Source organism: Haemaphysalis longicornis, unplaced genomic scaffold, assembly GCF_048455015.1.
Source record: "Haemaphysalis longicornis isolate Haplotype H1 unplaced genomic scaffold, Haemaphysalis longicornis Haplotype H1 scaffold_7, whole genome shotgun sequence".
Lineage (NCBI taxonomy): Eukaryota > Metazoa > Arthropoda > Arachnida > Ixodida > Ixodidae > Haemaphysalis > Haemaphysalis longicornis.
The window spans coordinates 170,018,291-170,042,452 of NW_027526422.1; the positions used below are offsets into that span (position 1 = coordinate 170,018,291).

The window sequence follows — 24,162 nt, forward strand, 5'->3', positions numbered from 1 at the left end:
GACCTTGCCATCATAGCCAGGGTGAATTTCCAGCTGTCCCTTTCATTGACCGAGATGCGGCGGCAGCTCTCCTTGAATTTGTCTTTTTGCACCATTCGGCGCCGACTGGCTGAAGCCGGTTTGAGAAACCGAATTGCATGCCAGAGGCCCCGGCTCTCACACAGAGAAAAGGAAACGTGCCTAGTATTTGCGGAAGACCATCTAACATGAAAGGAAAAGGATTGGTCTCAGGTCGTGTTCAGCGACGAGTCAACGTTCCTCAGCCGTTGGGACCAACAACAACGTGTGTGGCGGCTGGTAGGAACACGGTAAGATACGCTAGTTTTTATTTAGGTGTCAGACAATGAAAGGAACAAAGCCTAGGCAACAATCTACAACGAAATTTATTTCTAGAAAAAGTAAACAAGTGAAACATTCTTACGTCCTTCAAAATATGAATGTTTTATGTCCTTTGTATGGTTGGGTGTAGCGCACTAAGGATTCTTTCAGATTAATTCGTATCTGTTACAAAATTTGTGTGTGAAAGGTTGTTGCTGGTATTCCCAACTTTTCGCCTAATAACACTCGCAGCAATATAGCGCGATGTGTTTTTAAGTGCAGCTTGATTACGGCAAAGTCTTTGCACGGTTTAGAAATCGCAAGAAGTTTTGTTATTTCCATCCAGAACAGAGGATTCTAGCATTTTTCTGTATGTGTCATAACAGTTTTAATGTGTGTTCTGTGGGGCGTCGCTTGTGCTGAAGTGGTATAATCGCAATCTACAGCGTCCAAGGTTGGTTCTTTTCTGATTTTAAATTATTTGCAAAAACACTGCAGCAGACAAAGAGGTATGTTTTAGCCGCAAGCAAGTTTGATGCAGTTAAGGTGGCTAGAATGAGAAGGTGTGAAATGCGCGGAGCAGCGCCCTTGCCCGCGGGGGGCCCCATTTCGCGGGCCTGCCGCTAGGGGAGCATTGGGCGCCTCGGTGACAGGCGCGGTAAGACGAGGCGGCCGGCGGCCCAGCCGACAAGCTCGCGATTCCTTTCGCACGTGATCATTGATAAACCGTGATCTTGGATCTGGTGGACATTATTTGTGATACTTATGAGCTACACGTGTGGAATGATGGCAGCCATGCCATCAACTGCGAAGAAAAAGACACAAAGGTGGTGTTTCGTACCGGGATGCGACGTGGGCTACACGAAGTGTGTTGAGAAAGTATCCCTTTTCCGCGCACCGGCTTGCCCAGAACAGTTCTCAAAGTGGGCTCGTGCCATTCCCAGGGCTGACAAGCCTCTGCAGGAAAATTGTGTAGGCATTTGTATGAAAATTCTGTCTGTATAGGCATTTGTATTTTGTTACTAGGGGAAAAAATGCATTGCGAGAGTTATTGAAGTGCGATGCAGATCTCAGGAATGTTTTTTTTTCTTCTATTTAAAGCATTGGCTTGTACCTGCTGCAGGTTTATCATCCGGGATTTCACGCACACTGTGAACGGCACGCGCAAGTTCACATACCCCGCAGAGTTCCTCGACAGAAAGACGAGGCGCTACCTACGATATTTCCGAACCTTCCGAAATACATTTCGAAGACCCTGCCTAAAGAAAGGAAAAGGCGGCCAGATTTTTCACATGACTCTCCTAGCACCAAGAAGAGCCGCAAGAGTACGTAACATATCTGAAGCATGCCAGTCGGCAGAAATGGAAACCCAAATTCATGAACAAGGGACGGCAGTTAATGCTCCCACCAGGCATTTTATCTACGATCTTAGGCGCAACATGCATGATGTGTCTCATATCGGCTGCCCAGAGCACGCAAATCAGTCACGACGCACGCGATTTTTTGCATTACAAGAATTCTTTGCAAATAAAATGGTTACCACGAACTTGTTTTACTTTCTTATTAGTGGTTGCAGCATATTGCTTGTAAAATACACGGATCGATAGGTAGAATTCGCATTATGCGCCCTGTATGCTAAACCGAGGATTACAGTAGTTCACACCTCGAAGCCTCCCTACCGAGACCGGTACCCACTACTTTCTCTAAAGGGACCCTGTAATATCGCGTGGAATACAGGTGCACCTTAACAAACCTCGAAAATTTTTCTGTTTAAAGTGAAGGCCTCAACCTCCAGAAGCGTTATACTCCGCTTGGTTCGCAAAGATGGATGCAAAAATACCCAGTTCCTCCTCGTATAGTGCTGAGAAGCAAGCTCAGTATAATGGCCGGTGACCATAACTGTGAAAGAGCACTTGGGTTACACATTAGGCGGCTTTAAGCGCGTGGGAAAAGATTGCGGGCTCCGAAACACGGCAGCGGCGCGGCCAGGATAGCCAGGATCGCATGCACGCGGCGGCGCAGCAGACGCCGTTCTTACCGCGCCGATACCTACAGCGCCGCCACGCGGGAGGCACGCGCAAGTGAGCCAGCTTCGGGCGGCCGGTTTGCACACCTTCTCATTCTAGCCACCTTAATGCAGTCCCAGAAGCATGAACCCAAATAGTCAATACCCACACAATATAGGAATGTGGAAGCCCAGAGGCGCCATTATCTTCATTCAGTCGAATTAGGCAACGTTCTCAAACTGAAATTTTGCGCTGTTGTATTTGCCTTCAGATACGACCCTGATTACATCAAGACGGTCGCTTCAAGCGGTGGTTGCTCCGTCAGCGTGTGGGGCTTCATGATGTGCCATGGATTGGGGCCCCTAGTTCGAATTGAAGAGATGCTCACGTCAGAAAAATGCTTGGAAATCCTCTAGCATGTCCTGCTGCCGTACCTTTTGGATGGTGACTTTCCTGACTGCCTCTTCGCATTCCAACAGGACAGCAGCCCCATTCACACCACTAAGTAAGTTCTTGGTGAAGGAGTCTGGTTATATAACAATGCGATTTGCTGAATTGTATTTTTTGTTTTGTGTTCAGCAGGAAGGATGAGCATTGCCTGGACCAACTTGGGGTTATCGTGCTAGAATGGCCGTCAAAAGGGGCCGATTTGAACGTCAAAGAGAATGTATGGGACCTATGAAGAAACATCTAAATCAATGTTCCCTGCAGGAACGGTCCCGAGTCCATCTGTGGTCTGTTGTGCAAGAGGAGTGGGATGCCGGACTTGGTGAAAAACCTGCGTCGGTCTCTGCCAGGCCGCGTGCTCAATGTGGTGGAGCCGAAGGGCAGCTTCAGGCGACACTAAGACAAAGCTTTCAGCGACCGCGGCAGCCCCGCCAGACTTTCCGGGTAATCTGGACAGTTCGTGTCAATGGCGCTGTATTTCTTGTGCACCATTGTGCCCTTAATCAGTTTTACTTCGGAAGACTACAAACGGCAGCTTTAGCTTCTGCGGACATATCGGAACCGGATTGAAATCGAGCGTGATTGCCTGGAACATACGTTTAAGTTCTCATAACAGCGCCAGGCAGTGCTTTATTATCTTATCTGTTATTCAGAGGTGAGCGTGAGCGAGTTAGCTTTTTTTGGTAGTGTGCCGATCGGGAAAAAGTTTCACCTAGCTGTCGCGAAGCCCGCAGACCGTTCGCAATTTTTCGCTTTTCGAGTAAGGCGCGTAGTGTGTTGTGCTTGAAAACGGCTTGAACACAAGTCGGACGGTCTGGCATTGTTGATGTTTGCACGTATTGAGAACGGGGAACTGCACTGGCAACAAGAGCTCATTATCCAGAGTTCCTTTCACGGACGCCCTGATGAAAATTCCATCAACCAACCACCAAGATTCATTGCTGGAAAGGTTGATTGTGTTTGATGGTAGCCTCGGCCAGCTTGATGTACGTAAGAAACTGTAATGGAAGCTGCTGGAAGGGGACGCTGGAAGGTGCTGGCAGGCTTGCGGCGCAATGGCGGCAGATTTTGGCCTGATGGCAAGCTTGACTGCTGAATTGATGATGGAAAGAAATTTTCCGAATGGATGACGGCAGCGTGCAAGCCAAAATTTATTCGAGAGCAAAGCGGTTATAATAACAGAAACAAAGCGGTGACATCGAACGTTTCGAGAAAATTACAAAAACTACCTTTTTGATATTTGATGCGCAAATGAACTTTGATTGCGTGTCATGGAAGAGACACAGGCGGGTGATGGTAGGCGCGCTGTGTCCGCATCGGAAGATGCTTGCGCGATGGTGAATCTCGCTTGCTGGAAGGATAACATATCGGCATGGTGATGGCAGACGGAAGTGACGGAAAGCTCGACGGTTGAGTCGATGATGGTAAAGTGTGATGAAGGGATATGGCAGGAAGGCAGACTTTATTATGCGTAGGACGAACTTCGCCTATACATTCTGCTTCGAAAAGCGTTTCTGATTCTCAAGCTGCACATCAGAAGGCTGACTCGATCTGTCAAATTTTTAAATGCAGAGCATGTCTTTAACTCGCACTGTCACCCGTCGTCCCTCGCGTTGTCCGCTCTCAACAACAGGTGCGGGCGCGCATGCGCATGCTCCGGCGCTGAAAGAGGCGTTGCCGCAGCAGGTGCTACCTCTTCTCCCTCTACTGCGCGCGCTAAGGCAGCGGCGAAGCTTCAGCGTCGAGCGGCCGATCCCGAGCGTCGAGAACGAGAGGCCGCCGCCAGTCGTCAGCGTCGAGCTGTGGATCCATCGAATCGAGAGCGAGACACGGCTTCGAAACGTCAGCGGCGAGCGGCGGACCCCGCGTTACGAGAACGAGATGCCGAGGTCGGCCTTGTTGACGTAGTCCACGACGTACGCCGCTCACGCGTAGTGGTCGAGGATGATCTGCAGGTCCATGTTGGAGTCGAGAACCCTTCCGATCCACGGGTTGAACGAGTTCACGCGCTTCTCGGCGGGGGTCCTCGCGTGAAGCACACACGAACGCGACGCGCCAGCCCGCAGAACCTCCGAGTACTCCTCCCCGGAACGCACGTCGAAGGCGTGCAGGAACTCGTCCAAGCTCGCAAACTCCCCGTGCTCCAACGCCTCGTGCATTTCGTCGTACTTGGCCTTCAAGTGCCGTCGACGCACTCGTACGACAACAACAACTACAACTACCACCGCCAACTACCACAACCTTCGCCACTTGACCACCCCCAATGCTCTGCATTTACTCGTGTTCCTCGCGCGGGGGCATGCGACGGGGGCACTTTTTTTCTGGATTTTCTTTGTCCAGAAGAGCTAGCTATTATCGCGAGCCCTCAAAACATGACCTCAAAGCAATCATTCTTTCCGCTCTGCTTTTATTTGTTTCTGGCGGATGGGGCGCTGTGCGCGAGGTACTTACGCGTCAAGCGCCACGCCTATCCAGCCGATTGGTATGCCCCGAAGACAAAATTCAACCAAGCGATACATTGTTATCCGAAAGCTGTTAGAAACTCATTCTAGAAGCGGATATCTCATTTCATTGCGATGGCTGTTTCATCAGTTAAGTAAAAGCGACCCGCTAGTATTGGGAAGACGGCACCCGCTTGTGAGTCCGATCCGATAGAAATTTGTTTGCCGCGCATCACGCTAGAATATCTCAAAAACGACAGAAAGTAGATCGATAATCTGACAATGCAATGTTGACGAGTCCTGTGCTTTGTATGCTGCATGTTCTACTACCAACTTCTCCGCTGAGTTAGCGCAATGGTTATAAGCGCCTTTTTTGTGCAGTAGTCCACGGTTCGAGCCTCCACTGAGTGACCTGCCCCCCTCCCCACACTTTTTTTTTGCTTCTGCGAACATTTTTTTACAAGGTAATTTGCCTGTTCACCTTGATTTCCTTCCTCAATCGATGTCTCTAAAGGACAAAATGTACGGGTACTTCTTGTAGTGTGTTGGGTGAGAGTACTGCGTGCTAAAAACACGAAGTTTTTTTTCCACCTTAGTGTCTTTATTTTGAGAAAATAAAATATGCTTTATTTCCTTAGTAGAAAAGCAGTTGCCGAAGCCTTGGCATACTCTGTACAAGCACCTTATTCGAGAAACATGTTTCTAATCTGAATATATTGGAAGGTTTCACGCGCCCTCATTTCTTCTTTTCTGGAGAGCAAACTGCATAGCTTGCCTTAAAGCTTTTTTTTTTCAAGCAAATTTGAGCAAAGACATAAAGCAAAAAAATTTCAGCGCTTCAGCACTGAAATTTGTTTTTACTGTGCTTATGTTTGATTCGGGCTTTTGAAGGGCCCGCTGGCAGGTCTTAATCTTTCGTATGCAGCAAAGCTTTACGAATCCACCACTCCGCCAATATCATTATATATAAGTCCACGCTTGTATGAAGCTGCAGGAAATGATCCCCACTCTTTGAAGCACGTTTATTAAACTAGTACTGTTGCATGAGTGCAGTGCACATAGCCCAGAACGTCACTCATGCAGTAGCCTTAATTCTACTTCAACCAAAGTACTGCCACATACTTTAAATCAATTCAGGTCAGAGTATATTTGAAAAAAAAAACACACACACCACCTAATATTTGCAAAAAAACACCAGTTATAATGGACCCATTTATCTACATTGATATGCACCCTTATTTATATTCTGCATCCCGTAGCTGCGGCATATATTTCTATGGCAATTACAGCTTTCATTTATCTACAATGCATATAGTTAAAAATAGTAATTGCAACTTAAGTAAGCATGAGCCAAGAAAATGCATTAAAAATACATTTATTGAGCACAGTTCCACTGCTGTCATCCTGAAGGATCATACACAGTGGCAAAAAAGTTTAATCATGCTTTCTTGAAAAACTGATTGCCTACATTATATTCCTTGAAAAGCATGGAACAAAAAGCATGGTTCTTTGAAAAATGTATCATGCAAGCATCAAAGCCTGTGCTTACTTATGACTAACATTAACAAAAATGAATCTGTACATTGGGACAGTTCGCGAGATTTTGTTACGTGTTTTCATTCAGAACACTTCGCCAAGGATAAGGTTAAAGCAACTGTCATATCGTAAGAAATTTCAGGATAAATCATACTGACAAAGCTACATGAGCAGAGCAACAAATCAATAGCACGAAAACCACACGTGGTAGAAAATTTAAGTACGAAAAATGCCGCAAAAAATATAATGTGAAACACAAGCAGCGGAGTAACGACTGGAAAAGAGGAAGAAGATGAGCTCTGTGGTGCCACTGCCCTGTTAATTATGTTGAACAGTTTATGCAACCAACAAGCCCAAGCCCAGACTTAATGCACTGGCTACAACAGGGAACCGCTTGGCAAGCAAAAATATTGTGGCAAAAGGGCCATAGGTACAGTCTTTGTCAAAATTTTGTGGGCCACGGCCACGTTGGTCGGAGCAGACGCACGGCCGAGAAGGGGCGCTGCGCTTGCCGTATCGGCTGGTTACGCGGCTAAAGAGTGAGGGGAACTTTCGCGCTTCCTTTCGTAGTATGGCTGGCGCGATAAGTGCAGCGGGGCCGCTTTCTCAGAGAAGGCGCACTTAGCTTCAGCGCAGGCACTTTGCGCAGCACTTGACGCGGGACACACTACAAAAGGAAGAGAAAAAGTTCCCCTCGCTCTCTTTAGCCGCGCAACCAACCGACAGCGGGAAGCGCAGCGCCCCTGTCTGGCCACGCGCCTGCTCCAGCCACGGTCGCCGTGGCCCACAAAATTTTGACAAAGACTGTACATTTTAGAGGCAGTAACATGGAAGTTAAAATAAACATGATTTCTTCTGTGTTTACCCTTGAACTAAGAATATTGGCAGAAAAACAAAAAGCACAATACATGAAAACAGGAAGGGGCAGGTTAGTTCCAAATACAAGTGTAGCATTGAAGTTATTTCTCAGCAACCAATCAGATGTGCTCAACATACAAGCCAGATTAACAGAGGGGGCTTTTTTCTTCTTCATGGGCCCACCCAAAGAATATAAAGTATGACTGTTTAGTGTTCTCGTGAGGAAAATGCTGAGTAGGGTTTGTGTTTATGAGACCGGAACAGGCTTTTAGCAGCAACTTGCCTGGTTCACGTGATGGGCATCACGAAACCTTTGGTCTGCTTGGTGCGTGGGAAAGTTTACGGCGGCACGTTCGAGCGCCATGTTCGTGCCATGGGGCAATAAAACATTGCAGGTCAGATTCAGTTTGCAGCCATCAGGAATGGTTGCTGTTAGGCTCGAGATCTAGCTCTTGCCTCGCTTCGGGCGGCAGCGGCAGTATTTTAAGAATCCGAGGCTGGAAACTTGACGTCTTGCTGTTACGCGCGGTGAGTGCAACATTGGTGACCCAGGTGTTCATTGACAGACAGCAGAGTAGTCTCGTATGGTACCTTCGGCTGGCTCCGGTGGCTGTAGAGAACACGTGTGCAATGAATGCGGTGCCGTCTACCCGTGCGTTGTGCTCTTCCGAGCTGGCATGTTCTGCAAATGCGGATGGCGCATCCACCTCTGCTGCTGCTCAGCTTTCGCATTCCCCTCTTAGCGGCGAAGCTCAAGCGGCCTCACAGTTTTTGTGTTCATGGTTGTGCAAAAAAAGAGTTCGTGGCAGAAGACGAATTGAAGGGGTACCAAAGCACCTTTCTCATTGGCGTCTACAGCCAGCATAGCCGTGTGCACCCTGCTGCAGCCTGCCTGACAGGATTTGTGGTTATTCTTTTCTTCCTTAGACCTTCAAGGAAGAACACTGCATGGAGGTCAGAAAAATTTGGCAGCTTATAGCATGAGAAGGACACCCTAAAACCTTGGCATCAAAAACAGCCAAATCCTAGCAATGGGACATTTACAGAAGGAACGCTGTACCCCATGCTGTTCTTTCGTAAACATAACTGGAGGTATTGTTTCGGTTCTACCTACCCTTGACGGAACGGTGATGTTCCTCTGTAACTCCCAAAAAAAACTTTCCAGGAACGCTTTTCCGTACAACACTGAAAATTTCCTACTAACACTAAATACAGGTAAATATTTAACCACTAAATGCATTTGAATGCTAACATGACCTCCAGAACACATACACAGCACAAATGAGCCCATAGCAACACAATGTAAGTGAAAATACGCTATAATGCCCTACAACAAGCTGCCACTTTAGTCCCTTTCAATTTCGTTAGGAATATTACAAATAAACATATTTTCTTCTAAAGGGAAATCTATAAACAGACAGGAGTCCTGAACCTACTCTCGTGGCCCAATATCTAGCACTGCAGAGTGTGAAAGAAAACACTCTTTGATGTTCTGAGGCATGGCAGGCATACCAGCAGGTACATCGGCAATAATAACCGGACGACACAAAATAACCCAGGTATCAGTGCCCATCAGAGCGAGTACCTTTTCCACACGCTTGTAGTCACCACTGACCGTTCTAAGAAAAGTGGTGTCCGACCTAGCTGGACTCGTGTAGGCAGTGCTGTGAAATACCTGGCCATCTAGAATAAAATGCTCGTACTGCAGTGCACTTGAAGCAGCAATCCCACAACGAAGCTGAATTGTCCTCTGCTCATCACAGCTGAGAGCCGTTACTTTGCCTCTTCCCAGAAGGCACAGCTTTTCCCAAACACGTGCAGAATTCTGTACAGGTGTGTAACCAATCAGTTCCTTGCACAGCTGCTGCTCTTGCAGTGTCAGCCGACCACTGTCACTGAGTTGGCACAGCTGCTGAAACATGACAATTATTTCGGTCACTTGTTGAGGAATGCCGTTGGCTGCTGATAGTTGCCGCACAATGTTGCCATTGCCTCCTTCGAAAACAAAGGCAGAGTGGGCCCACAGGGGCCCTAGCGACCGCACAGAGTTGGCCAGATGCAGCAGCCCATGGACATTGAACGTCATGAAGCTTAGACCGTACAGAGACTTGCAACTGCGCACAAAGCATTCCAAGAGCAATTCTGAAAGAGAATGAAATAGTATCTTTTTAAGTGCAGCAGACAACTCAACATGTGTCAGCACCATAAGCGCTGACTAGGGGATTTCCAAATATCTGTTACACTCACAGGACCCACATGGAATTTAATTTTTACCTCCATAACCTCTGAGGGGATTTCCAAATATCTGTTACACTCACAGGACCCACATGGAATTTAATTTTTACCTCCATAACCTCTGACTAGGGGATCTCCAAATAAATGCCGCAAACACAGGGCTCACATGGCAATTATTTTTTACCTGTCTAATGTACACAAGCTATGGCCGCTGCTTTCTTCTACTTCCTACACCGGGCAACTCATCACTGGCCTTCCAGCATTGACAATTAAATCTTTTCTCCACATCATCTAATTCTACCAGTAATGCCGATACAGTAGAACTCAATGTTACATTCGCAATTGCTGCGTTTTCCTGGCTGCAACGTCATCATCAATCAGACCCGGCATAGTTCCCATAGGATCTCATGCATTAGAAACCCCTCTATTATATCGTAATCGCCAAAACTTTCCCGCATGCTACATCAAAATCTAGCACTCTGACCCGGCCCAACCGACGAGTGCCAATGGCCATGTTGACTTTTCTTGCTGAATGGCCTCACTTGACTAGAAGATTAGTCGCATGAAGTGGTACGTGTTGTTGCTGCGACAGGGAAAACACGCAGGGGGTGCCTGGGAAGGCTGTGCTATTATTATCATTTTTGTCAGAGGTTGCGTCCTGTTATGCCTGTCATTGTCCTGCTTGCACTTACTGTCGCCTTGCCTCCTTGGGAATGATAGTTTGACATTCACCTAAATGCAGCCATACGGTTACAAAGGAAAGCTATACAGCATTCTCAGAAACTTCGCAGTTGAAGAAAAATTCGTCCTGGTCCAGAATTCAAACCGGGACCACTGCTTAACCGGAGCAGTCGCCCTACCAACTGAGCTAACCAGGACGTTTGTCGTTTGTCGAGCAAGGGCGAATTGATCGACAACTCCAAGTGAAGGACATGTGTTAATCCACCAGATTTAGGGGAAATCCCCAAGGTGGAGGAAGTAAACTTTCTTTCGCGGAAACTTACTCCACCTTAGGGATTTCCCCTAAATCTGGTCGATTAACACCTGTCCTTCACTTCGAGTTGTCGATACATTCGCTCTTGCGCTACAAATGACTAACCTCCTGGTTAGCTCAGTTGGTAGAGTGACTGCTCCGGTTAGGCAGTGCTCCCGGGTTCGAATTCTGGACCAGGACGAATTTTTCTTCGACTGCGAAGTTTCAAAGCAAGCTGTATAGCTTTCCTTTGTAGCCGTATGGCTGCATTTAGGTGGATGTCAAACTTTCATTTGCTCAAACAACTTACTCCAGCTTGGGGATTTTCCCTAAATCTGGTCGATTAATACCTTGCCTCCTTGTGTTGCGTACTCGTGATACCCATGTCGTCATGATCTTGCGTGGGGTGTTGCCAGCGGCATATCTCCCGTGCGTGGCCCTATGCAAAACTAGCCTGCCGCAAAAGCGCAAGTTGTTTTCACACATAAACCTCCCGAGTATGGGCAGTCCTGCCTTTTGTAGTCCTGTACACATGGCTCCACTCGCCCTGAGTACGAATAAAAGCATTAATATTATTATTATCTATGGAAGTGGTTTTCAACCATGAATGTTCTAGCCTAACACCTACATACTGCATTGTGCGTGTCCAGCTTTTGCGCATGGCTGGCGTATTGTGCAAAAAGCCAATGTTGAAACTAGTGCTATCCAGTTGTAAAGCCTGTGCTTTACTATAACAACACAGCAAACACTGACCATTTGTTCAATACTAAAAAATCAAAATAGCAGCGATAAGTTGCCAATCCAAGGCTTGAATGACCATTATTAATGGCATAAACGGCTTTTATGGCTGAAATATCAAATTAGTTAACTTATCAATGCCACTCAACACTGGCCAGTCACTTGCAAACATAAGATGCAGCTAAAAATTATGACCCAGTTACTGTGTTACTATGGTCCATTTATCCCAGCAAGCATTTGGAAAAACATTTCGCATAACGGATTGCTTGCAACACAATTGAAACATTAATGTTACCTGCTCTGTCGATTTCATTTGAACTGAGCTCTTCTCCCAAAATGATATGCAGAGCTTCTGACAACTTCGACAGGTGCCTCCAGTATTCAAGGTGAAGAATTCGCTCAAGACATGGCAGGGCGTAAAACAGGATCCATTACCTCTATTCTGAAGCTTTACAGTATCTCCGATCGGAAAGGGGTCGCGGCAACCTTGCCACACAATGGGGAGGCTTGATGACTTGTAGCCGTGCATCTATTTTAGCCACTGTTGATTTGAGAGCTGTAAAAAATAACCTCCAAAAAATGTATAACCCAAGGAATGTAAAAATAGCATCATTTCAGCAGCAAATCACACCATACAAAGAAAAGAGAACATACGGGCTATTACCTTCGTCAACGCAGAGATTGGAGTATGGAGTGGACAGGAGTGCCTCTGACTTGTTTTGACACACCTTGCAGGACGCAGTGCATGTACTCCACGCTCAGAGCATTGACCAGATCTAGCCCTAAAAAACAGCGTGGTTAATATTATCATTAACAAATACCCCACTAAACATGTCGCCCAATGTAAGAAATAACTACTCCACGTATGACGAGTAAAATGGCCGATAAAATACTGCATGCTTTTTACGTTCTCTGTGACCTACACCTGCACCATAACCTTATCCCTGTTGCTAAGATACCCAGCAGGAGCAGGGCAAAATAGTGCTGCCTTGATGACTGAAGTCGAACTACCAGGCTGTCATGAAATGCTGAAGCCCACCGTCAATACACAGAGCTTGGTTAACTATTTCGTAATGTGCATTCATAAGGCGGGCAGGAGGAGGATGGAGTGCAAAGCAGAAAAAGAATTTCTCGACAATCGGATTTATTGTTTTTTGTGAAACCAGCTCTAATTACACGCTCAAAACAACTTCAAGAGGTAAGTGCACCACTGAGTTTATCTATGCTTTCATACAGACAGCTCCCGTATTCTTTTGTCATTAAGGAAGGTTCAAGACAATAGATGTTTGCTGCCACCTGTTATTTCCACAAAGAGCGTTGTGCAGGACTTTTTAAAATCCCGCAAAAGGCGCTTACTTTCGTATATGCCCCGAAATAGACTTGCCTTTCTCACCTTATACTGATGTTCTATTCTGCCATTTGATTCTTTCAATTATTTTTTTCCCACTTTACCACAGAACAACAAAAAGCATTAAGAAGGTATGTACATAATGGTTCAAACTGATGTATAAAGAATTATTAGCTGTGTGCCACACACTGCGTATAGACCTCACCAGTCATACAAACTCCTTAAACTGCCAGTAAAACATTGTCTACGGAGCCGGTCTCTACACTTTGAATGGTCCAGCTTCTAAATTTACTTCATTTCTTGACTTGCATTAAAACCCTGCTTTTTGTACACTCTTCTATCTGCTACACTGGTGTCCTTGCAGCTGTTTGGCAAGCAATAGAAATATAGACAAGCATTAGCCACAATCTAGAGCTGACATATAAATGAAACAACACAGTGAATCAGCTGGAAAGCCTCACAGTTAGAACGTTTCACCAACCGAAAAACGTGACAGGTTTTGGCAAGAGCACTATCATAGCTGAGTGTAGCATTACACAACCTTTGAACTAGAAAGGCCTGGACGCCGACCACGTTATTTTGAGTTTAAAAGAAATTAACGTTTCGGCTGTCACACTGAAGCCTTGGTCACAATAAAACCTTCAAGGAAAATAATCGCCTTAAGTACGCTTCACAACGCTGCGCAGGCAACTTGCCTAGATTGGCGGCACACTTCTGGCGTTCCTATTCAGCGTGTGACTCCAGTAGCTGGCGTCTGGTGGCATTCCTTTCTTTTGCGAGAACACAAGTAGCAGACCAGTAGATTGTGTGCGATGTGGCATCACAGTGCTCGGCAAGGGTGCTTGTCGACACGTGGTTCTTGTTCACATCATTTTGATGCTGCTGCAGGCGCTGCGCAAAGTTTCCTGACTCGCCAATATACACCTAACGGCAGTGTGCACAAGGAATGACGTAGACAACTCCTGGATACCTCTCTGTCTGCAGTTTGTCCTTTACGTTTACAAGTTCATGCCTTAGTTTGCGAGATGGCAGGTGCGCAGTTTGCACGTTGTATGAGCGGAGTATGCGTGACAGAGCCTATCTGATGCCGGGCACGTACGGAATTGCTGCGTGCTTTTGAATTCCGACGTCGGCAGCATGCGCAGGGCGAGGGCGTTGTCACTGAACAGAGTTGATAAGCCTTTAGGGTAACCGCTCGATGAAAGCTCGTAGTGAACTCCTGTATTGTCTGCCACCCGGTCCTCTGGCTTGCTGGAGGTCCTGTCAGCTCTGCGGAGAAGGGAGGCCACCACAAACCGCTTCTCCCCTGCCGGATGCACCGAATTAAAGTGTAGGCACCGGCCGGTGTGAGTCTTCTTTCTGAACAGCGTAAAGGACAGCCACACACCATCACGCTTCACCAGGACGTCCAGGAATGCCAGACGCCTGTCGGCCTGCCTCTTCCTCAGTCGTGAATTGGATGAATTCAGAGTCGTGAATTCACGACTACGCGAGTTCACTACGAGCTTTCATAGTGCGGTTACCCTAAGAGCTTCATCAACTCTGTTCAGCGACAACGCCCTCGTCCTGCGCATGCTGCCGACGTCGGACTTCAAAAGCATGCAGCAATTCCATACGTGCCCGGCATCAGATAGGCCTGTCACGCATTCTCCGCTCATACAACGTGAAACTGCGCGCGTGCCATCTCGCCAACTAAGGCATGAACTTGTAAACGTAAAGACCAAACTGCAGACAGAGAGGTATCCAGGAGTTGTCTACGTCATTCCTTGTGCACACTGCCGTTAGGTGTATATTGGCGAGTCAGGAAACTTTGCGCAGCGCCTGCAGCAGCGTCAAAATGATGTGAACGAGAACCACGTGTCGACAAGCACCCTTGCCGAGCACTGCGAAACCACATCGCACACAATCTACTGGTCTGCTACATGTGCCCTCGCAAAAGAAACGAATGCCACCTGACGCCTGCTACTGGAATCACACGCTGAATAGAAACGCCAGAAGTGTGCCGCCAATCTACGCAAGTTGCCTGCGCAGCATTGTGAAGCGTACGTAAAGCGATTATTTCCTTTCAAGGTTTTATTGTGACCAAGGCTTCAGTGTGGAAGCCGAAACGTTAATTTCATTTAAACTCGAAATAACGTGGTCGGCGTCCTGGCCTTTCTTCTTCAAAATGCATCCCGACCAAATGGTCTTCCGTCATACCCTTGGCTTACATTACACAACCTTTTGCTCAATAATTTCACCCTCAGGGTTTAGAATGTTTCCATTTCTATCGTGCTCAGATTGCTTTTTTTTATCATGCCATGAAAATCACTAAGCGCACCTATGCCGATACAAGGAGATTAAAGGCTAGCTTACCTTTCAAGTTCACAAGAGCAGATGGCCCTTTGATGCCATTGATGGTGTCCTTAACCCGAAGAGCCAGCTTCATATCTTGAACCATCATCTCAGATGTACTTGCTTCTGGTGGCTCATATATGATGTACCACATTCTCCCTTAAATGAAAAATAAAAACTCCTCACAATGTCCTCACTACAAGCATGGCACAGAATTTACTATTTTTTTTAGGAAGAGTATTCTTCTGAAAACATTTTATGTAAAACTTTATTGCCCTTTATTCATTTTTCCTCACTTTTCACGTGTGTTTTCCTGCCGCATAAAAGGGCACTCAGTTGTTCGTCAGCCCCTGTACTCTGTGTTTGTTGCTTAGTCCTGCCATCTGCGCTGTTTTCTTGAAGTTAAAATGTATCAACAGGCCCTTCAGTGCACCCTTCTGCTTTCGTGAAGTTGGCAGCGTTGCTGTTTGCATTTATCCATGCGATAAATAGGTTTTGTAACGTGCTTGGGAAAGGAAATATTAAGGCAACTGGTTTACTGTTTCCCACAGGCCATGCCAAAGAACTGCAAGATAAATATAGCTTACCTTCAGTGTGCTCCCCAGGAATGAGGCACCATGGGCAATCAAAGTAGCCATTGAAGTTGACCATATTGAGCGTGGATGCTCTTGCTGGAGCATCAACTGAGCACCCCAGGAGAGCTACCTTGGACACGTGCGTGTGAGCCTCATGGTTCCACTTGATTGCCTACATGCCATTGAGCTCCTTCACAAATGTGTGCAAGAACAACTGCATGTTGGGATTCTTCTTTCCAAACCACAGTCCTGCCAGAATCGGATGCTTGAAGCGCACGTGGGGTGGAAGTTCATTAACAATGAACTGAAGAGAAGTGCAGAACCAATAGCCAAGTCAAGATGTGAGTATGTATTGTGTCCTAAGTTATGGTATGTAGGCTGTTTTTTGTTGAAAAGGCATGCTCCTGAAGATGTAAGGAATTTCTCTATCAGGCGACCTCGGGAATCCGTTCTGGAGGAGCCCCAAAGAGAGTTGTGCGCATTAAGGTCGCCTGTTAAGATGTATGGTTCGGGCAGCTGGTCGACCACCGCATCCAAATCAGAGCTCGAAAGTGCATGATCAGGAGAAATGTAAATGGAGCATACCGTTATCAACCTATTAAATATTGTTGTACGGATTGCTACAGCCTCAAGGACAGTGTTCAGAGTGACAGGGTGGCAGGCTAAGGATTTCTGGGCGACAATTGGCACACCTCCTGAAGAGTGTGTGCAGCCAACCCTGTCCTTCCTGAATACCATGTACCTATTTAAGAAATTTGTTTGTTTAGAATTGAGGTGGGTTTCCTGGAGACACATGATACTTGGCTGACTGGCATGCAGAATCTCAAACACATCGTCAAGATTTTTAAGGAGGCCTCTGCAGTTTCATTGGATGATGTTTTCTGTTCCCATTATTTAAATTTAAGAATAACTGGAGTGTGTGTGTGTGTTTGTTCATGTGTCGTCTTTCGGGGAAGTTATTCTAGGATTTTTAGGCTTTTCGTTCGGCTTGGACATCTGAGGCCGCTCCTCGCGCTGCGTTGCAGGGAGGAACGGCGTGACATCCATCTCCTCGTCGGATGCCAGAAGGGTGCCCGGCGGACCAGGCCCCCCGGACTTGGCCCCCTTTCGGGAGCCCTTCGTTTGAGCCGCCACCGCCGAGGGCGTCCGGGCCACCAGAGGTGCCACGGTAGGTGTGGTGGCGGTGGAAGCCGATGCGGGGCCCTCGGTGTCCATCCGGTCAGAACCCACCAGCGCACTGGAGGAAGGGGGGCAGAGGCGGGAGCGGCACCGATTCCTACAGAAGAGGTTGTCACCAAAACCGCTGCTGCCTCAGCAAGCGTCGTGGAAACTGATTGGGATGCCTGAGGAACCCCGGGGGGAGGGGAGGGGAGGGGGGGCGAGGCGTGAGAGGGACCAGGTCAGGCTCGCTGAATGGGTCCCTGTGGACAATAGACGCCGCTCCGCCCCCCGGCGAGCCGCGTCGGCGTACCTCCCCAGGGGGAAAGAGGCGAACCTCTTCCGCGCCTCTGGGAAGGTGATGTTCTCAGTGACCTTCACATTTATGATCGCCTTCTGCTGATTAAACTTCTCGCATTTTCGAGAGAAGGCAGCGTGGGGGGCCTGGCAGTTGGCGCAAGTGAGGGTTGATGAGGGACAATTGTCGGATGAATGATCGTGCTGAGCGCACTTTGCGCAGGTCAGACGGCCATGGCAGGAGTTGGTTCCGTGCCCGAACCGCTGGCACTTAAAGCAGCGGCGCGGGTTCGTTATGTAAGGACGAATGGAGCATCGGATGAACCCTGCGTTGATATGGTCAGGAAGTGAGGAGCAGTTGAAGGTCAGGATATTATTTTTCGTGGGGATTATCTTATCATCTCTAGGCATCGTGATGCGGCGCACGGCTGTGACACCTTGATCTTTTGAAAGTTCAAGAATGTCAGCATCTGTCTCGTTAAGATCTGCCTCAGAGTTCACACCCTGCGAGCTATTCAGGCTGTGGTGGGGTGTGACCCTGATGTCCAGATCGACCATTTTCGTCTGACCAGGAAGTGTGTTTGCCTGCTGCTGATTTTTTAATTCAACAAGAACTTCACATGTGCGTTGTTTTTTGGCAATATAGGTTTTCCCAATTATTCCACCAAGGTATTTTGTAATCAAAAATACTGATTGTGAAGCAAGAGGTCGGGCTGTGTCAAGAGATTCGATAACAAAGAAACGAGAGTATTTGTCTGGCTTTGGGAAGCTCATGCTTGGAAGTGGAGGAAAAGATACTTCGGTGCGGCCCCTTTTCAGGAACCGATCACGTTTGGAGGGGGGTTTTGAATTTTCCATACAGCATAGAAAAAAAGCAGGGGACGGGGTACTTTCTTCTCAGAGCTTACCCTGATAGCCTGAGAGGTCCCTGATTGAGAGGTCCCGGAGGTCCCTGCCTGAGAAACAGACAGGGAGCCCATCCGCCGGAGCTTGACCTGGGCTCCGACGGCCACCGTTTGAGGCTTCTACCCTTCACCTTTAAACACATCACCACGGTAGGTTACAGTTTATGTTGGGGGCTCGGGGTCCGCGGTGTCGCAAACACCGTCACCATGAATACTCAAGGTTCCCCGTGCGGGGCTACCACCACATTAAAATCCAAAATGGGCCTCATGGGTCCCTCCTTTACATGGGATTTGTATTTTCCTTCCGAGCGATCAATTACGTGCTTTCTGATCTCGACACACGGCCGCTCTTCTCGTTTATCTTCACCCAAAATTAGTTCAGTAGCGCAACAATGTGCAACCGTGGGCACGGGTTATTGGATTGGAGTGATAAATGGTACAGTTTCTTTCCTTTTCGGCACCGCAATGACACTGCGCCTACAATTGCCACGGCACTGGGAGCACTAGCCTGCGCGTATTCGCGCATCCCTGAAAAAAAGCTGGCACTTTTTTCGCCCTTGGTAAAAGAGGCCTCTCTATTTCTGCCTCGTCACGTCTTTTTCCGAAATTACCTATAATGTTTACAAGGTCCCCCTTTTCCCTAGATCTCCTAGAGAAGCTGTTGTTCACCTTGAACTTTTTCATACTATGTTTTTCCTAAATTCACATACAGTTTCTGGCGCAGCCATTTACTTGCTTTGAAAGGCCTGGCAAAGAACTTCGGCTTGAAATGAACATAAAAATAGATGCTTTAACTGACACTCAGTGCAACGGAGTGTCCGGCCGTGAAGAGTTACAAATAATTAGTCAACTTGGGTATCTTTAACGCGCGCCGTAATTTCAACACACGAAAAGTTTTGTTTTTTGCCGCATGAAAAACAACAATTCGGTTTCAAAAAGCCTCCCAGAAGGAAGTAAGGGCATACCTGCAGTTGTACGGCACCCAGACGCCGCGCTGCTGGTCCTACCTGGAGGAAAATGTGGATTCATCGCTGAAACCCACTTCTTCCCAGTCGTCGACACTCCAGGCTTCGTGGGCTCGAGCGAATGCCAGGAGCTGCAGCCTCGGCCGCTCGGTGATGAAAGGTTTCTGGGCTGCAATGCAGCCATTCAAACCAACCTCATTCAGGCGCCGCCTAATTGTGGCTTCGCTGATATCCAACAAGACGTTGTCACGGATCTCCATAGCAGTTTGAAAGGGATCATTCGTGATGGCGGCAATGATGAGCAGATCTTGTTCTTCGGAAGCGCAGCGGGGTCTTCCGGCCCGTGGGGCGTCCTCGATTCGTCCGTTCTCTTTCGATATGCTTGTAATATACGGTTGACCGCTGTCATGAACCTTCCGGTGCTTCGGCATATCTCTCGTTGAGGAACACACTCAGTACAGTATTTTATAATTTTCAGCCTGGCGCTGTGCGGTACTCTCGGCGGCATAGTCTTCGCACTTCAGGTTCTTAACTTTCCTCGTCTTTTTATACCTGAAGCTCACTTATCGTATCACATCTGTACCTATCAGTGAAACATCGTTCGGTGCACTGACGAGAATTTCTTCTTTATCAACAGTTCTAGACGCGGTTTCATCCGGACCGCTCCCCCCAAAAAAGCGGCTCAAAGCATTGTGTCTTTCTTGTCCCTAGCTACAAATATGTAAGTTGAATAAATCGCGAACAGTGGGGTGAGTTTAAGGCAACAGAGCACCGAAAAGCGACTAAAAAACAACTAGTGCCCTTCCATTCTGTGACGAAAGATGACTAACGAAGATGGGCGCATTCCAACTAGTGGACGAACAAAATACGTGTTTCTATTTTTTTATTAGGCACACTTCATGCATCATTAGCTGAATGAAACTTGGAAGGACTCAAGTTTTATTATAGCGAAAAAAACACGGGGCTCTCCTTTTTCTCCTGTAGACGGCCATGTGTTGGTAGCAGAAGAGAATTCTGTAACACCTTCACCGCCGTGGCGGACAACGCATGTATAAAAAGTAAATTATACTTGGCATATTGTTCGAGTGCTCTTAGCTGCTAATTTTTAGAAAATTTGTTTTAGCATAGTTCTGAAAAAAAACGACAGTCACAGTCGTTTTTTGTAACCATGCTTTCTCTCTAGACGGCAATAAATTGAAAGAAGACGGGAATTCTACGTCATTTGCAACTTCATTGTGAACTACGTAAATTATTACAAGTAACTAAATATCGATGAAAAAATAGAATCCTCTTAGAATCCGACATTCATAAATTTTTTGGTTTTGTATAGGTTTACACAAAACAACAGGTACAGCCGTTGTTAGTAACAAAACTTCCTCGGCAGAGATTTCCGTCCTTCAATTATTTATCCGCTAAGGCCATATGAAAAAACCGAGAAATATCCAGTTTCGCTGTAAAAGAGATGAAATCCAGTTGTCATTTCAGGAAAAGAATACTGCTAATGGTGCATGTAGTCGTTAGAGCAAATTAAGGGGGCGGGGACTAGTTCTACAATGCAAGTCTATTATCTGGGTGACGAAGCTGGCAATAGGTCAGCTCAGGAGAGCGGGACTTCGACTGTCGTCCGCATAAGAAGCTACAACCCTTTAGGGGACATAGAATGGCCGTACGCAGTCCTTCACATCCGAACCCACTCTAAGGGGGCACAAATCTTGAAGTTGTCTCGAAGGGGACACAGAACGCTTGATCATTGTGTGCTTCCAACAGATTTTTGGAGTATAAAGGAGCTAAACCAGCTCCGCATATGTCCGAAGAAGCTGCACCACGCCATCCTTTGCATTCGCAGGCAATAAACATCAAGCTATCACCCGAAACCAGTTTCATAGCGGGGCGCTCAAGTTGCACTGACTTGAATCATCAAGTCGTAATTTGTTAGAACACCTCATGCTGAACTGCTGAGTCACCACTCACATAAGATGATACCCTCTAGGTGAAACAGACTCTTCCAGGCGCCGAGCATCGCGATACGAAACGAAGGCGGACGGTGACAAGCAACGGCGCCTAGAAGGGCTGACTGGCCTCTGCTTGTAGGCGACATCGTGAGTGCGCAGAAACCCCTTGTTGACGTCGCGGACGAGTGATAGTGCACAAAATTAATGATGAGAAATCTTAAAATCTAGGAAAGGTATATAAAAAACACCAAATTAAAAATAATAAAGAAGAAAACATTAGTTACAATATTGCAATCGCATGCTTTATCATGTGAACTTACGTAGAAATCCAAACCATCGTTATCCAGAACAGTAAACCTGCGGAATCGTTCCTTTTTGTTCCTGAACCTTCCCACATGGAGCCTAATTGAAACAACTCCCGCGCTGCTACAGAGTAAGGGGAGGTGTTTTTGGCAGCACAGCGGTTCTAGGGATGGGCTTTACGATAGACGTGTGTTATATCGCGTAACGTTTTCCGAAGAAGTCGTTCCCGCCTCAGAATAACCGATTCCCAATGTGAAAAAAAAATCACAAAAAGAAAAAAACGGCTTCAGGGCATTCATATTTCTTAAAAGACGGCTGTACTGCCCTGAAAATGTCCTGTAGCAATGCATTTGTGATTAGACGTGGAACCGACTTTCAGACGATCGCTGTGAGCTTCGTCTTTGTAAGCTTTCTTTCCCACTTAGCTTCTTGAACAGGGAAGCATGGCGATCTACGGAGCGAGAGATACAGAGATAAATCACTTAATTTTTCCAAGGAAGTTGGTTTAGGAACGCATGGTGGCCGCCGGCCGCAGGCTGGCGGCGGCGGTGGTGGCTGAGTCAACCATTAGTATCTGCCCTCTCGGTTGCGAGCTGCCCAGTGCGGCCTCTCAATGCGTGATGCTGGAGATGGGTGTGGCGAGTACAGGCCCACATGGCGTGAGTGATAGCGTCAGCGGAGTCACAGAGGGGACAGTTGGGTGAAGGGAACTGGGGGGGGGGGGGATGCATCTTGTGGAGGAGGGATCGAAAGACGAGAGATATGGGGGAAGGGGGGTAGCGGCGGCAGGAGAGACTTGGGTAATGCGGCGCGTCTCCTTCTTGAGAAATCATTCCATCGCGGGCCGACATAGCACCGTCATGAAGAGCGGGAGCGAGCCAAGCACGTTCTCGGGCGGCATTGTTGGCCGCCTCGAGGGAGCATGATTACAGAAAAGGGCTGTAATGTGATACTGTGTTCACAGAGGAGTTGTAAACGATACATAATTACGGTCTGCTGTCAATACATACCCGTATGCGAAGGGATTACGGCCATAGAAAACGGCTGTCGCTCTTGTTTTACAGCAACTACCCGGAAACAAATTATGTGACACTTCGACGCTAAGACCTCTCTAACACTACGGGCACCGCAGCTCCACTGGTCGTCCTTCTTCCCAGAGTTAAAGGACACAGTTATTGTTGTAACGGCGCGTGTCGAAGCCCCAGAACAATAATAATTTCTTTGCCTTACCATCGACATAGCAGCGCATAGGAGTTGATTGAAAGCTGTAGCTTCTTCTTGACTATTACAAGGTGCTCGTGAAAAATACATTCAGCATGCTTTCCCGCAGAGCAAATTTCCACCGGATGGGCATTTTATATTTTTCCTTCTTCAGAACAGACCTGAAATGAGGGACAGCAATGCCTTTAGAGAAAACCAAGTCAAGAAAAATGATGTAACGAAGCGGGATTTTTTTTCGAATACCAACCACTTCAGCGAATGTGCTTTTTATATTGTCCAGAGAGATCATGTTGTTAGCCTGCAATGAATTATACCGCCAAGACATGCTACGGGAAACCACTGCCGGCTACAATTTTATGCATCCCTTTACAGCGCGCCACAAGGCACGTTTCAGAGCGCGCGTAGCTTCGTCCCGCTCCACAGAGGCCGATTCGGTCGCCGCTGATACATGCGAGCGGCAATGCAACCAGCGCCCCTCTACAGCCCAGCGCTGCCTTTTGAAGACCATCACGCCCGGTACGACCCGCCAGCAGAGCGACGATCAAACATATCAGATAGGGCAGCGGGGGCAGTGCGAGCGCACTCTTAAACCGGCGCTTTTAAATGCAAAGCATTTCTTAGTCTCGCCTGTTCCTGCGTCGGACGGTGTCAACAGTTTCGCGTCCGCAGCAGGTGCGCCTCTCCTTCCCTCCTCTCTGTCAACAGCAGCTGGCGCGCGCATGCGTCGTAGTCAGCCCGTTCGCTCCGTCGCGGTCTCGACCTAACAGGTGCGTGATAGCAGCGCGGTGGGTCGTGGAAGGGCGCGCGCTGCTTGCGCATGCGCGCTCTCCCCCCGTACTGCTCTCCCTCTACTTCGCGCGCTGCAAATATAGCCCCTAGCGGTCGCTCGTGTTTCAGTCACTGCGTTGCTCCTTCCTTCCTTGGTTGACGCTCGTGCCCACGTTTACTCGTGTCTGCTACTCCAGCATCACGGAAGAAGCGATGGAAGCAACACTGCCTTCAATCAGTACTGAGGCCCCAATGCTCTGCATTTACTCGTGTTCCCCTCGCGGGAAAGCGCGGGAATTTTTTAGTCCCCGCCGGCGCCCACACGCAGCGCAGCGATGAAGTCCGGCCACCGCTCCCGTGCTTCGTTTACTTCTGCGTGGACCTGTACGTTTAAGATCTACTCGAACGTTTATGTGGGTTCATGTTTTGTCTATCGGGGCTTGTATTCTTTGGCTTTCTTTGGGCTTCTGTGGCTTTTCTGTTGGTTTAGACGCCGCAGCCCGTTCCTTGCGCTGCGATGCAGGCATTAGGGGCCCGACGGTCATGTCCCCATCTGATGTTCGGGGGGTGTTCGGTGGACCGGGCCCCTTGGACTTGGCAGCCTTTCGGGTGCCTTTGGTTCCAGCCGCCAGTGCCGCGGGCGGTGCAGGCGGTGGGGCTTGGATGGGCGCTTCTGTGGGCCCTCCCGTCTCCATCTCCTCCGTGCCCTAAGGTTTCCCTAGGGCCGGTGTAGAGGAAACAGTGAGAGCGGCTTAGCTCCCAGTGGTGACCACAACAGCCACAT

General features: G+C 47.8%; 1 pseudogene; it reads right to left on the reverse strand.

The window, feature by feature from the left end:
- Window positions 1-1,088: 1,088 nt before the first annotated feature.
- On the reverse strand, window positions 1,089-16,029 carry LOC144146655 (uncharacterized; annotated as a pseudogene).
- Between the last annotated feature and the right edge of the window lie 8,133 nt (window positions 16,030-24,162).